Source organism: Melospiza georgiana, chromosome W (assembly GCF_028018845.1).
Source record: "Melospiza georgiana isolate bMelGeo1 chromosome W, bMelGeo1.pri, whole genome shotgun sequence".
Taxonomy (NCBI): Eukaryota; Metazoa; Chordata; class Aves; order Passeriformes; family Passerellidae; genus Melospiza; species Melospiza georgiana.
Window position 1 is genome coordinate 791,305 of NC_080464.1, and position 15,397 is coordinate 806,701.

At 44.1% G+C, this 15,397-nt stretch overlaps 1 protein-coding gene across 1 annotated transcript in view; it reads left to right on the plus strand.

The window, feature by feature from the left end:
- The window catches only part of LOC131095402 (splicing regulatory glutamine/lysine-rich protein 1-like), a 94,794-nt gene that overhangs the window by 800 nt on the left and 78,597 nt on the right, over window positions 1-15,397 (plus strand). The window lies entirely within an intron of this gene.

The following is a 15,397-nucleotide window of genomic DNA, read 5'->3' on the forward strand; positions in this document are numbered from 1 at the left end:
CACTCGAACAGAAGTCAGCATAGCTGTTAACAGAGGAACGGTATCTGGCCTGTGCTTAGAAATATCTCCGATAGGACGTTTGCAGTAAGTGAAAATTAGTAGCGGACCTTACACATTTCTCTAAATTGTAGCTATCCTCATATCAACTGCATGCAAGGGATCTGCTCAAATGAGAGATAATATTGTTATTTTGCAAACCTCGATGTTTCTTCAAAGCAGATGGAACAGAAGAGGAAAATAAATATTATTTTTCTTAACACATTTGTTGTATTAGGAAGTGCATGGCAGACTGGCCCTTTCAAGCAACATATATATATATATAAGAAAATTAAAAAGGAATATCAGAAAGGGGCAGGGGGAGCCATTCACATCCAGACTTCAATTTTAATACAAAGAAGACAGGAATAAAGTTTAATTATAAAAAATACTAGCAAAAGAAGATGGTATTTGTCCATTTTAATGTGTTACTAGATTATACATAGCTAGATTTGGATGAGGAATATTCAGAAAACCTAAATGTGATTAAACATATATAAAGTACGTATAGTAGGCATCTGTTCATGTCAAGATAAAACAGCTCTACCTAAGTTTTAAACATTTTAATAGATTTATAGTGATTTTTGCACAGTTTTCTAGGGTTTTATTTTGGACTTCTTCCACAATACACTTAATACACTTATCAGACAATAGAATCATAGAATGGCTTGGATTGAAAAGGACCTTGGAGATCATCTAGTTCCAACCCCCTTGCCACGGGCAGGGACACCTTGTGCTGGACCAGGTTGCTCAGGGTCACATCGAATTTGGCCTTGAACACTTCCAGGGATGGGTCATCCACAACTTCTCTGGGCAACCTGTTTCAGTGCCTCACATCCTCACAGTAAAGAATGTTTTCCTAATATCTAATCTAAACCTACACTTTTCCAGTTTGAACCTATTCCCCCTTGTTCTCTCACTATATGCTCTTGTAAAACATCCAGCCTTCTTGTAGGCCCTCTTAAGTTACTGAAAGGTTGCTATAAGGTCTCCACAATGTCTTCTTTTCTCCAGGCTTAACAGCCCCAGCTCTCTCAGCCTGTCTTCATAGGAGAGGTGTTCCAGCCCTCTGATCACCTTCATGGTCCTCCTCTGGACTCTCCAACAGGCCTATGTCCTTCCTGTGCTGGAGACCCCAGAGCTGGATACAGTGCTCCAGGTGGGATCTCACAAGAGCAGAGTAGAGGGGGAGAATCACCTCCCTCGACCTGCTGGTCATGCTCCTTTTGATGCAGCCCAGGATACAGTTGGCTTTCTAGGCTGCAAGCACACATTGTCAGGTAAACAATATGGTGAAACAAAGTTGTACATTGCATTGTGTACAATTGTAGCCTCTTTTCTCTCTTATTCTATATTGCAAATATTCAGCATACACACAAAATATTTTTACTTAGGCATGAGTTTGCAGAGTACAATGAAGTTGTGTTCTCTTCTGTATGCACAATATTGCTTAATAAAAAGAGGACATTCAAGTTTAAAGATTTACTGCAATATTTGTAATCCCATTGCCTTTTCTGGGCATGTTTCTTTCTAATAGATATGAACTTGTAGTTCTGTTGATGCTCAACATTAAACAGAATATGTAGACATTATATGTATATGTACATGTGTATATACACTTGATAAATAATATAAACTCTCCTTTTTCTAATTCAGCATTATGATCTTTCCAAATAAAAGTATAAATTTTTCTTCACCTCTTCAAAACCAGTCATGTTTGTCAGCCTTCTACTTTTTCCCTTTATCTGTTGAAGTCTAATACATAAAATCTTATATTAAATACTCAGTAGTGTTGTTATTAATTTTTTTTTGTTTGAAAGGAAATAGATCTCATTCTGGTATTTGTCAATTAACTTGGTCAAGGACATGAACCATTTTGAAGTATTGATCTTGGTAATTGAATTTATTTTTGAATCATTTTTCCCCATTCTTGAAAGATGCAGTATTACATATTTAACTTTGGATTATCTTTTTCTTCCTGATTCTCTGATATTTTGCTCTGTCAGAGCAATCAAAGAGATTTATAGAAGTGGTGAATTTGATCAGGTGATCATTTCAACTTTATAGGAAACTCCTTTGATAACACTGTTCCACTATAGTTAGTTGTGCAGCACCCTACTGCTGACTTGAATGAAAAAAAAAGGATTTATTACTTACTAGGGAGTGAGGATGACGTATCATGTACCGATAGGCTCTTCAATGATTGTAGAACTAAGTATAGGGCTGTGCTATGAACTAGCATCATGAGAGAGAAGTTACTTTTCAGCAATTTTCTACATTTTTCCAGTCTCCTGTTGTTTGTCTCTAAAAGTGAGATTCGTCACCTGGTGTGCAGTAAGACAATCACACACAGTGACAAGGTATGTGGTTAGTTCATATTTGCACAAAGGTCAGTGCTGAGTGGTAAACCCAAAAAGCTAGCACACAGAGCAGAGAACTTGATCATCATTTATACAATGTTAATCTAATCTATTCCACCTATCTACTACATATTCAATGTTTACTACTCTATTATTGGTTACTCATAAAAGGGCTGATTGCATAAGGTATTTTGTAATTCATTATTAGCTACTGTGCATTCTCAGGGCTCTTTCATTTGAATTGGGGGTTGTTTGGTGGTCATGATCTCCCCCTGATGGAATGACCTTTTACCCAGTTGGACCTGCTTTCAGCACAGTTGATTAGTTGGCTTTGTTAGTTTCTACTTATCTTGGGCAAATGTCCTTTTGGTCTGTAAATTCTGCATTCTTCTTGTCCATTATCATGACTTCCCCCTAGGTCTGTGGCCCCCATACCCCAACAAAGCGATTCTATTGACAAGCAACCCATCAAAGACATCACTGTCATTAACATACCCCTTGGTTTTATAGGGTGCAACAGAGAATTTCTTTAAAAAACTATCAGAAAGTCCCAATTGTTAAATATAATTACTTTAAAGAGAAAGTATTAATGTTGGATTAGTTCACTTAAAGTTCTTGTAAGGATGCACAATGTGGAGAAGAAGAGAGAGAACCAACCTCAGTTTCTTAATGCATTAAATAAAAGGCAGGTTCTTTAAGATGACTCTTCAGTATTTCTAGTGAGCTTCCTGAACCCAGTGACTTTTCCAGGCAATTAATATCTTAAGACTGGGGTTTTAAAGTAACAGTTTCTGACAAGGTCCTATATTTTTTATACTGAAATGATTGGGATGACTTTTATGAATGTTGAGCTAAATCACACTATGCTCTTTGGTAGTTTGTCACTTCATGTTTTATCTTCATTAATCAAAGCCCTTCAGTTTCTTCAGTCATTGTTAAGCAGACATCCCATTAAGAAGGATGGATTTAATATCTGTCATTTTCCTGAAAGCCTAGTTCTCTGTGAGGAAGTGTCTCTCTTGTGTATGAGAGGTTTTTGCACTTTAGGCAGTTGCCAGTAAATGCTATTTTATTATTATTGTTATTTTCTGAAGAGGTCTGTGTGAACTGGGAATGAGCTGCTTTCAGATTCAGGATTGCGGGCATAGGAAACCCCTGGTACTGAAGAAGTTTCCATATGGTCATCATTATGATTTTAGCTACTTGTCAGTGAGACTTTATTGACACTGAAAGCAATATTTCTTTTTATTGAAAAGCTATGAACGTGTGTCATATTTCAGTAGGTCATAATGCTTGTTACTGGTGGCTGTTTGTATTTACCTGTTTTCTTACAAGAAAGTTTAAATTTGACTTGACTGTACAACTATATACTGTTCTGCTCTCTGGAAGACTTTCCATTGAAATTTTAATCTAAAACTGAAAGCACCTATTTGATGAATAACATCAGTAAACAATTTATGTGGAGGTGGGAAGAGGTTCTTTTTTTTAAATCCACTCATTTTACTCTTAAGTAATTTGTATTTGATTATCAAATCTCAAAGAGACTAGCTGAGTTTATATTTTATCTTGTTACAATTGTCTGCTGTATTGCTTTAAAATTGGTGTCATAAACTTGCCCAAGAAACTTTGACTTGAGATTTTTAACCATTTCCTCATAAGACCTCTCTTATAGACTATTGTATCTTTCATTGCTCAAAGACCTCTTTTATTCCATTTCATTACTATTGCAAAGCATTTTGATCACCTCTTCATCCCTGTCCCATAAACAGAGCTTTAGCCTTGAGAAGTATGTTCAGAGAATTTTTTTTTCCTTTTTCTAACTGTTCAGAAATGAAAGTAAGGGATGCTTGTAAAATCCTTTCAGAAAATAGGACTTTTATGTTGTTGACTTTTTTATTTACTTGTACATATATTTTTCCATTTTGCTTACATCTTGAGGAAAATAGGAGGACTGAATTGCAGGTTTCTAATTTTACCAAATGAGATCTGGTTTTTTTTGGAAGATAAAGACTTAAATATCATAAAGAAAAGTTAAAGATGTATATGAAAATTACTTGGAAAATTGTTGTTAGACAGGGAGAAGCAGTTAACAAGAAGATAAGCAGTTAACAAGAACATAAGATATTACAGTCACAACCTTGGTAAGAGAATTTATGTCCTACAAGTTGTTACTACATCAGGGCCTTGGTGTGGATTTGCCACTTATGTGTAGAAGAGGGTGGCTTTAGTGGGGCTTCTGTCATCTTCAGTGATATTTTGTCATCAAAGTCTGAGGAAAAACTCCTGACATTTTGAATATCTGTGTATGGTCCTGATTTGGGCAGAGATCTAAATTCTCATGCCGAGAATGGAGAATTGCTGTCATTGTTTAACAGGTGCTCCTCAGTTTGCCATTTGCAAAACCATGCTTTTGCGTTAGGTTCGTCACCCAGTTGAAATCTGTTTCAGAGAAGCCTTTAAAATTATATTTGTAGTGATACACCTTCAAATGTGGCTGTAAGAGGATTTTTGATTAGTTAAGTATTGAAAAGTTTGATGGAAATTGAACTTTAGCAGAATGAATTGTTCAAAAGCAGGGAGGCACAAAATGTCTGCATCAGGTATTGAAAGCCTTGCTATAATACTGTTTGCTTATGGGTGTTCTGGAGTTGTCTTGGAAGCTAATACACACAAGTGTTTCTTAGTTATTGTTATATCCAGCAGTGGCTGCAGTATAGATAAGGCCTTTGAGATAAAATACACAGAGCTTTATTTAAATGTGATCTGCACCATTATTCCAGAACATCTTATTTTGACAGGTTATTAGTTTCTGTTGTCTTCTCCACCATCATCACCCTGAGAAAATTTGGACCCTTAGAGAGATATTTAATAACTTCTTATTTGATTTTTCACTGTAGATTTCTGAATAGGTAATTCTTAAGTTTTTGGTTGTTTTTGTTCTGTTGGGGGATGGATGTTGCTGTCTCCCTACAAAGGAAAAGAAAAATGGTAGAAACATATGAATACTATTTATATCTTTATTTCCTTTTTGAGTTTTCTTGCATTTTTAAAGAAACTGGATTATAGTAACCTTAAATCAGAAAAGTAGGACTTGCTTTTTTGCAACGATGCTTTGTAGCTGTAGGAAGAAGGCTATGAGACTACCTCAATTCAGCCTTGAAAAGGATTGGCAAAAAAAAAAGGGATTAAAACAGAATAGGACTTTTCTGCTTTAAGCAAGACTTCTTACAAAGCCTACTGGGGAAGTTTAGGAGGCCCACTTTGCAAAAAAAAAGAGGACTCAGTGTCCCTGGTTTAAGGCAAATTTGGGAGAAAACCTCCAAAAGGGGGCCTCTCCAGAAAGCAAAACCACACGGCCCCTCACCCCAACCGGTTCAGGAAGGATTCCTTGGAGAGAAGTGGAAAGAACCTGTTTATTTAACAGGCACAGCATCCCCCAGCACACAAAATGAACAATACCAGATGATACCACTCTTCCACCACTCTGAAAAAAGATGACAAATTCAGAAAGTCTCTCTTGGGGGTGGTCGCTCTGTTCTCAGTCCCTCGGGCACTGGGGTAGCTGCTGCAGCCACAAGGTGCAAACTCTCAGTGTTTCTCAGGTCCCAGTCTGGAGCAGGTTCGAGTAGGTCCAAAAAAAGGGAAAGGAGAAACAGTCCAGGAAGAAATTTGGACTGCTTAGCTAAACTAACTAATGAGCAGAAGCAAAAAGCAAGAGCAAAGCAAGAGCGAAGTGAAAAGTCAAGCAAAAAGCAAAAGCCGCACTATGTACTGCCCTGTCTCTGTGTGCCGCCAGCCGTGGAGGAGCAGGCTGATAACAAAACAAAAACAAAACTTTCACTCTTTAGAGCCAGTCTTGAAGGCATAGAACATAATATCCAGCATAAACAGAACACACGAATGGGAATACAAGCATCATAATGTCACCCTAGGACACTCAGTCACTGTGAAACTTTTTAGAATTTCAGAACTTTTCGATCTTAATCATATCCTTTGATGTAGATGCAGCATTGATGTGTTTTCAGCAGAAGTGGTCTCCTTATCAGCGAATTTTTCCTTTTCATTACTTCTCCAGTGAATCTCATGATTAGCTTAACTTTCAGAAAACACGTTGTAGCAAGGCTTTTTTTTAGAGGCTTTTTGCAGTAATATTCTTCTGTTAATATTTTTAACCTACTTCTGAGGTAGCTTTTGTGATTGAAATCCAGGAAATACAGAGAGGGAAATATAGAAATGACACTTGTCATAACTGGCTCTGTAGTTTTTGGGATTTATAAGATTTATTTATGTAGGCTGTAACTGCCTGGAATAGAACTATGTTTTTGAGTTACCAATGAAAACAATAAAGAAAAAAAGCTAAGTGACGTTAGAAGTTTGAACCAGAGAATCTTCAATGGAGGCTTCAATCATTTGGGTTGTAACACTGGCATATGTATTAATTAACAATCAAACCCCAAACAAGAAAAAACCCAAAAGACCCTCCTCCTCAAACTTACCCACACAGGCCTCTGTCCCCCCGAACCCAAAACAAACAAAGAATCCTGTGGCCATTAGAAAAACAAATCTTTGCAATGAGCAAAGTCTGGCTCTTCAGAATATGTAACATCACAAGTTGCATGCAAGCATTTCTGCTGAGTACTGAGGTAGTCATAGCTCTTTGTCAGCTCTGATGGAAAGTGTCCTGAATGGATACTTCACAGATGGCTCAAAAGGCATTTTTATACATTTATTTCTTTCCTGAATATGAAAACTTGAAACTGGGAAAACATTGTCCACTACAGACAAATGGATAGAAGAAATGTAGTAATCTTGCAATGTTTTTATAAATTGCATAAGGTTGACTTTCATATTTATGTTTCTCCCCCTCTATGCTTATTTTTCTCCCTAAATGTTTCTGTTTTAACAGAATTTTCCATCATAAATGTTTCTGACTGCCATTCTGAAGTTGACCAGCTCTCTAGATATTTTATCTAGATGTTACCTTTCTGGTAACCAGAAACATACCAATCTGCCTGCCTCAGATTAAGTTCTGGGTTCATTTATGCAATTAATATGATGAAATAATGTGCCCAAAACTTGTGAGATTTTATTTAAATACTAAAGCTTAATTAATTCCATCCAAAAACTTTGGGAGTACCTGCTTGGAATTTGAGGGACTACAAGATGGATTGGACTGAACTTCAACTCCTGGTACTTCTGAAAGCTGATAAGTGTTATAGTTGAGAGGGTCAAGATTAAACAGTTCAGGTAGTGTATTTTCCATTATTTACTACTTTTGTAGAAGATAGATGCTTTTTTTAACATGGAACTCACTGATGTTTCAGCAATAACCTTTTGTGTTCTATCTTTGAAGGTTTTACCTGAACTTACTTCATATGAAGAAATAAACTAATTGTGTAGAGTGTAAATCTTGACCAGGGAATACATCTTTTAAAGAAAACTTTGTTTTTGATCAAGATTACAAAATTTGCATATTGTGCTTTCTGGTCAATCTGTTGGTGTACTTTTTAATGGAAAAGCAAGTTACCCAACATACGTATTTTTCATTTCCTTCTTTATTCTAGTCTAATAGTGAATTCTTCCTACTTCCTCCAGTGTTATCCTGTACCACACCAGGTCAAACTAAGATAAGATGATAAAAAAGGATATTTGTTAAATTAGTGAACTAAGATGTAACAATTCTAAGAATTCTCAAGAATGTGTTTTTTATCTTAATATGATTTAACAAAGTTTCTTTTGTGAAGGCCTAAGAAAGAATATCAGTTAATTTGGGATAATATCCAAACAATACACTAAAAATGACTGGGCTTATTGTCTTAGAATTATGGAATACCCTGAGTTGAAAGGGACCCACAAGATTCATCAAAGTCCAACCCCCAGCTCTTCACAGCACCATCCCAAGAATCACACCATGTACCTGGGAGTATTGTTCAAATGCTTCTTGAACTCAGTCAGGCTTGGGGCTGTAACCAACTCCCTGGGTGCAGCGGCGTGTATCTAGCCTTCTAGAGCAGAGAAGGTCAGAGTCCGGCTAGCTGAGGTTAAGGCTGACACCTCGCTGCATGACCTGCCAGCACTCCTCGGCATCATAAGGCCTCGGGCTGTGCTGGTTGCGGACTGGATCGCTGCTAAACGACGAGATGGAAGGAGCTGGACACTTGCCGGGGGAGGGTGGGGAGGCTAAGCTTGGTGTATTGAGAAGCCCATGATGTCCCAGCGAATGACCAAGAACAAAGGGTGCTTACGGGTTTTAAAGGGAAGGAGTGGACCCGGGAGGGGTTTACAGAAGACCAATGGGGGGAGAAGAGGGGATTAACTTAATACAAATGACATAGTGGAGAGCCCAATAGGTACCAGGTATGGGAGGGGTCCCAGGACCACAGCCAACCACAACCCCCAAAGAGGAGAAGCTTCTGGAATACTAGGCGGAGTGGTGGGGGGTGATTGACTTGGCCCAGGGAGGAGAAAAAGCATACATATAAGGGAAAAAGGGGAGGAGGAATTATAACCTAACAGATTGACAATAGAACTGGCAGGGCTGTGGCGGGAAAACTGAGGAGGGCAGAACCATTTTACACAAAATGGGGGGGAGCAGATACATAAAATGGGGGAGGAATTAAATGAACTTAATGAACACACTACAACATCTCCCCGTTTTTTATCAAATAAAAATAAAAGAACGGAAAAGTCCATGTAAAACTGAAAAGTCCAAGTGAAATAACTTAAAAGCGGTAGCCCCCATCTCCTCTGCGGCTTGCCTCCGAAGAGAGGTTGAAGGAGAGGGGTCGCTCCTTTCCATGGGCTCATTGCAAGGGACAGTGGCACCCGGCGCTGTCAGTTTTCTCTGGACTAGCTCGCGGATCAGGGAGGTGAAAACCAAAAGTGAGTTGGTGAAATGTACTAAAAGACAAAAAGGGAACAGTTAGACACAAAATACTTAAACAGATGGTTCTGCCCCAAATAATAAATCAAGTTCAGAAAAAGGAAAGGAAATGGGGGAGGAAGGTCGGGATTCATAAACCAGAGGTAGTTCAGTGAGGAGAGGAGTAGGTGGAGGAGTCTCAGCATTGGGGAGGAACTGAATATCTGAGGAAACTGATGGTGTTTGGGAGGGTTTTCTCCACCGCCGCCAGCACGCCACCTGAACCTGTGACACAGCCTCCTTATGCGTCCTCTGCTTCGGGACAAAGGGCCTGACCCATTTCGATGGTATCCAGCGGGGGCCTGAGGGCGTGGACACACAAGCATATCCCCTTCCCCAGGTCACCAGGTCAAAGGGCCCCTCCGTCCGCCAGGTCTCCGGATCCTTGATGAGGACCGGTGGCCTGGCTTTAGGCTGCAGCTGCTGGTGACTGCCGAAGTGTCGGACCACTGGAGGATTAGGGTTGTCGAAAGAGCAATTAAGGAAGTTGAGAGTGTAAAGTGCTCTCGACAACCGGATGTGGGGGGTCTCCACCTTCACAGCAGCTTGCTGCCGAGCTAAGATCTTCTTCAGGCTCTGGTGGGCCCTCTCCACCATGGCTTGGCCTGTCGGGGAATAGGGGATGCCTGTCTTATGCACTATTTCCCATTGTTGTAGGAAGCTCCGCAGTTCCTTGGACGTGTATGCTGGGCCATTGTCAGTTTTGATGGTCATAGGGATGCCCAAGACAGCGAATGCCAGAAGCAGGTGCTTCTGGACATCCGCAGCCTTCTCACCTGTGTGGGCGGAGGCATAGATAGCACCGGAGAAGGTATCCACTGAGACATGGACGTAACACAATCGACCAAAAGAAGGGATGTGTCTTACGTCCATTTGCCACACCTTGCAGCTCACCAAGCCCCTGGGATTAGCCCCTGAGGCAATGGTGGGCATCTGGTCGCGCTGGCATTGGGGACATGTGGCTATGATTGCCTTGGCCTGGTCCTGGGTCAGATGGAATTGCCAGACCAGGCCAGGCGCGTTCTGGTGGAACAGCTGGTGGCTGATCTTAGCCTGGCCAAAGACATCTGGGAGCAGGCCCACCGTGACAGCAGCCACGGCCAGGGAATCGGCACGGCGGTTACCCTCAGCAATGAACTCAGGCAGCTCTGTGTGCGATCTCACACGCATGACGAAAACCGGATGCTCGCGGTGGGACACGAAATCGACGAGCCTAGTAAGTAATTCAAATAATTTTTGGTTAGAGACCTCCTGCAGAACTGCTGATTGAGCTCTGGACACTACACCGGCAACATATGCAGAATCTGTTACCAAACTGAAAGGTCCCGGGAACCTCTGGAATGCCCTGACTACTGCATCTAACTCAGCAATTTTTGGAGAACCCTCCACAACAGCAACATCTGTCTCCCACTGCTGAGTCTGAGGATCCTTCCAAGTCATCACTGACTTGTGGGATGCTCCAGACGCGTCTGTAAAAACTGTCACTGCATCCAGAGGCTCCTTGCTTTGGACCTTCTTTAGTGATAATTTAAATTCTGCATTAAATAATTTGTGGCCCGGCCGATTTACTGCAATCCGCCCAGTGTAGCTACCCAACGCAAACTAAAGGTTCTCATTAGTTTGCAGCAGTTCATTAAACGTCTTCATTTTTAATTGGCCCGACTCCAATTCAATTGGTACGTAAATGCATTCAAAATCGCATCCTGCCAACGCCCTGATCCTCGATCTTGCTTTGAGGATCAGTTCGGCTACCAGCTCCTGTGGCCTTGTCATTATTTTGGACCGATGGTGGCTGAGGAAGACCCACTCTATGATTAAGAGCTTGTCTCCCCAGCCTTGGTCCTTCAGAGTCTCGTCCCACTGGTGGATTATGCCATGGAGGTGTGGTAATTTTCCCAGTACTATGAATTTAAATGGCAGGCCCAGATGGTAACGGTGGGCCTGCCTGGCCAAAATAGCCTTTTGGATCCTTTCCAGCGCCCCCCTGAGCCTCTGGGGTGAGAGCCCTAGGGGAACTAAGCCCCTCTCCCCCTTTCAACAAATCGAAAAGGGGGGCCAGGTCCTTGGTAGAAATGCCCAGCCAGGGTCTCACACAATTTAAAGACCCACGCAGTTGATGGACATCCGCTAGGGTCTGGACATTAGTCCTTATAGCCAATTTTTGCGGCACAATGGTCCACTTTGTAATTTCAAGGCCCAGGTACCTCCAAGATGGCATCCATTGAATCTTGTCCTGCTGGAGGCTTGAACCCTGCAGCAACCAATGCCTTGGTTGTCAGGTCAAGCGCATGGGCAAGCAAACTGTCGTCGGCTGCACACACGAGGATGTCGTCCATATAATGATGTAAAATGATGGCATCCCTGAGGGCTGTACATACTGGGGACAGCAGAGAAGCCACGTACCACTGGCAAATCACAGGGGAGTTTTTCATTCCCTGTGGAAGGCATCTCCAGTGATAGCGCTTGTCCGGGGACTCACGGTTGATGGAAGGAACCGTGAAGGCGAAACACGGGGCATCATCTGGGTGTAAAGGAATTAGGAAGAAGCAGTCCTTTATGTCAATCACGGCCAAATTCCAATTTTGGGGGAGCATTGCAGGGGATGGCATCCCTGGTTGGAGAGACCCCATATCTACGATTCTTTTATTAATTTGGTGGAGGTCGGTCAGGAGCCACCACTTGTCCTCATTGGGCTTTTTGATGACAAATATAGGGAGCTCCACAGAGACATGGTCTCCTCGATATTGCCCTTTAGTAGCTGCTCCTGAACGAGCTCATTGAGCGCCTTTAATTTTTGTTTGTTAAGTGGCCACTGTTTGACCTGTACTGGTTCATCAGACAGCCAATCCAGCTTCCAGGTCCGGCACTCTTCGGTGGCCACTGCCCGAAAAACCTGGGGAGTCTTTGGAAGGTCAATTTTGGCTCCCCACTGGGCTAGAAGGTCTCTCCCCCAGAGAAGCTTGGTGTAATCCAAAACAAACGGGCGCATCGAAGCCAATTGCCCATCTGGCCCCGTAATTTGTACAATGCCCCTTGATTGTTTAGCCAATTTGAGCCCTCCTATACCTTGAATCGCGCCAGCTGCGTTTTGCAAGCCCCAATGTGACGGCCACTCCCGAGAGGGAAGGAGCGTCACATCTGCCCCTGTGTCCAAAAGACCCCTGACGATTTTGTGATCCCCGGCCAACGAGAGTTGACATGTCAGGCGGGGCTTCTCCCTCTCCACTACCTGCGCCCAGGCCACCGTTGGAGGTGAGGAGTCTCTCAATGTCTTCTTCCAATGGTCCTTGTCAGGAAACGGAATGGCCTGGGCGATGATCTGTCCCTTGGGGAGGAAGAGTGGGGGTCGGACACAGTACAGCCCTACCGCAAAACGGTCCCGGTCTGTAGTGACCAACCCTGGGACGATGTAAAAGTCTCACGGCGTGTACTTAGTATCTCCGACCACAGTCCACCTGCAACGTCCTAAACTCCTCCATCGACCCAGATGTTGGAGGTCGACAGACACCAGCTGTAAATCACTATTTGGGGAGGTGTATGCCCCTAGTGAGCTGCAGCCTGTATGGGGAAGCAGAGGACAAGGTGTTAAGCACAGGTTGAGGCTGTAAACCACGGTTGTTAAATGTCACATCAGGTATAGATAAGAAATAAGACAAGTCCGGTAACGTGAATGACGGGATTCCCTTTTCTCCGCCCTCCCTGCTAGATGTTACATCACCCACCACATTTCTATCTTGGCGCAGGGAGGGGCTGCGCTCTTGATCTAGTTTTTTTGCCCTTTTTCCTTCTCCTCTTTCCTCTTCCTATATTGTAAGTAATCTTGCCTCATAGGGCACTGGGGCATCCAGTGGCCCACTTTGCCACAGAGGTGGCAGGGGTGAGTCACCGCCGTCCTTCTCCCGGACCCCGGTGTCATTGGTCCGGTGGCGGCGGCAGCTTCGGCGTCTGTGTCCTCCGGCGCCGGATACTCTGCAAAGGCTACGGAGGCTCTTTTGGGGCGCGCTTTCAGGTCTTGTAAAGGAGCCACCCTGGCACACACTTCGATCATCATTTCTACTGTAGGTCGGGGGTTTCGAGGGAGAGATCGGATAGCCCGCCTGCACGCTGTGTTGGCATTGTAGTAGGCCATCTGCCTAAGCATCTCCTCTCTCTCCCTCTCCCCCGGAACCTGCGATTCCACAAACCGGTAAAGCCTTTCCATAACTGCCAGGTAAGGTTCCTGCACACCCTGCCTTATTTCTTCTTCTTCTAGCTGTGAGGTGGTAATAGCTAGTTGATAAAAAGCACGCTCTGCAGCCTTCCCTTTTTCCACAAGTTGTTCTGTGAACAACGCCTTTGCCTGAGATGCCCCGCTCACCCACTGCCCGGTGCCCACAAGATGGTCCTCAGAAATTACCAAGCCCTCGGTGTCATGAGATGTGGAGGGGTTTCCCCCAAAGTGTTGGGAGAACCTCCACAATCTCCCTCCTCCATTCTCCCGCCCAGACCCTGAATTCCATGGGCCCTAAAAGGCTGGAGAAGAGAGCCCTCAGGTCCGCGGGCACCAGATCTCCCTGTGCAAGTACCGGGCGAAGGAGCCCCCGGATATACTCAGATTCCCAGGAGTACTCCCTCTGGGCCTTGCACAGTTCCTTAATCCGGGCATGGGCTATAGGCACCCATTGGGCCTGAGCACTCCCCTCCCCACTAAGGTGGTATGTAACCGGGGCAGCTTCCAATAAAGGCACTTGTCCCGGCTTCAGGTCATCCACCCCCCCCAACCCGGAACATGAAGCATGGGAACTGGAATTGGAGGAGGTTGAGGCGGGGCTTGGTCTCTGGGCAGGGCAACAGCAGGGGCGTGGTGACTGTTTTCTCCGCCTCCAAGGTGGAGTTAGGAGGCGGAGCGGAATAAGGAGGAGGAACTTGGAAGGGGCCCATAGGGGGTGGAACTGTGGGCAGAGCGAGGGGAGGAGCTGAGGGAGGAACCGAGGGTGGAGAAACAGAGGAGCAGGAGGGGTTAAGGGAGAGGAAAGGGTTGGAACTGGAAAGAAAGGGATTCTGGGGAGAAGAAGGGGTAAGGGTGGGAAAACCCATGTGGCAGCCTCCATTCTGGGCTCCATGGCAGCCATCTTGGGAATTTTCAATAAACCGGACAACTTTGGGGACCGAAACTGGGGACAGGGATAAAGGGATCGGGAAGAGAACTCCGGAGAGCTTGGCCAGGGCTCTTCGGAGGGGGGGGGGGCGAGCCGGTCAAGAGGGAGCAGGGGCAAGGTGACCCCCCTGCTTGCTGTTGGCCTTTAGAAGCCCTCTCAAGGGCTCGTGCCGGTGGGAAGAGGGAGAGGAACGAGGGGTAGGAGCACAAGAACCAGGCGAACTGGGGAGCAAACTCGAACGAGAAGGGCTTTTTCTTAATTCCCCAGAGGGGCGCAGCAAGGTGAGCACCTTGCCCGCCCAATAAGCCACGTTAGTTAACTGAGTTTCCCCAGAATTAACTTCTTTATCTAATTTGGCCACAACGGCTGCCCAAAAACGTGTCTCCTTAACAATTTCGGGGGAAACTTCAGGGAAATGGGAGAATACCCATCTAATCAACACTATCAACTCTTTCTTGGGGGCAGTTAACCCTCCCCCAAGTAACAAACCCTTAACCACAATAAAAACTAATTTTTGGGTTTTGCTCAGACCCACACCCATGATCCTGCTCCTAAAGCACCCTAGACAAGGCGACTTCAGGAGGAGCAAGCACCCACGATGGAACACTCCACCCGCCCAAGAAAAATGCAAACTAAAACAATGAAGCACACGCTGTCGGCCCCTGCTCCCCCCACTGTCCTCAAGTCTGAGGGTTCACTGAGGGGAAAGAAAGGAATTTAGGTGGTAGGACCTGGCCCCAAGTCTGGGGAAGCAGACCCCACAGGAAAGGGAAAACAAAAATCGATAGGGGTGAGGACTGTCCCCAGAAGAACACCCCGCGCCAATAGCCCCTCCCCCCCCCCCCCGGGACAGAGAGAAGGCAGAGCTTCCCCGCGCCCGCCGGCACGAATTCCAAAAGACAGCAAAACGAGCCGCAGAGAGAGACAATGTAGCTGTGTAT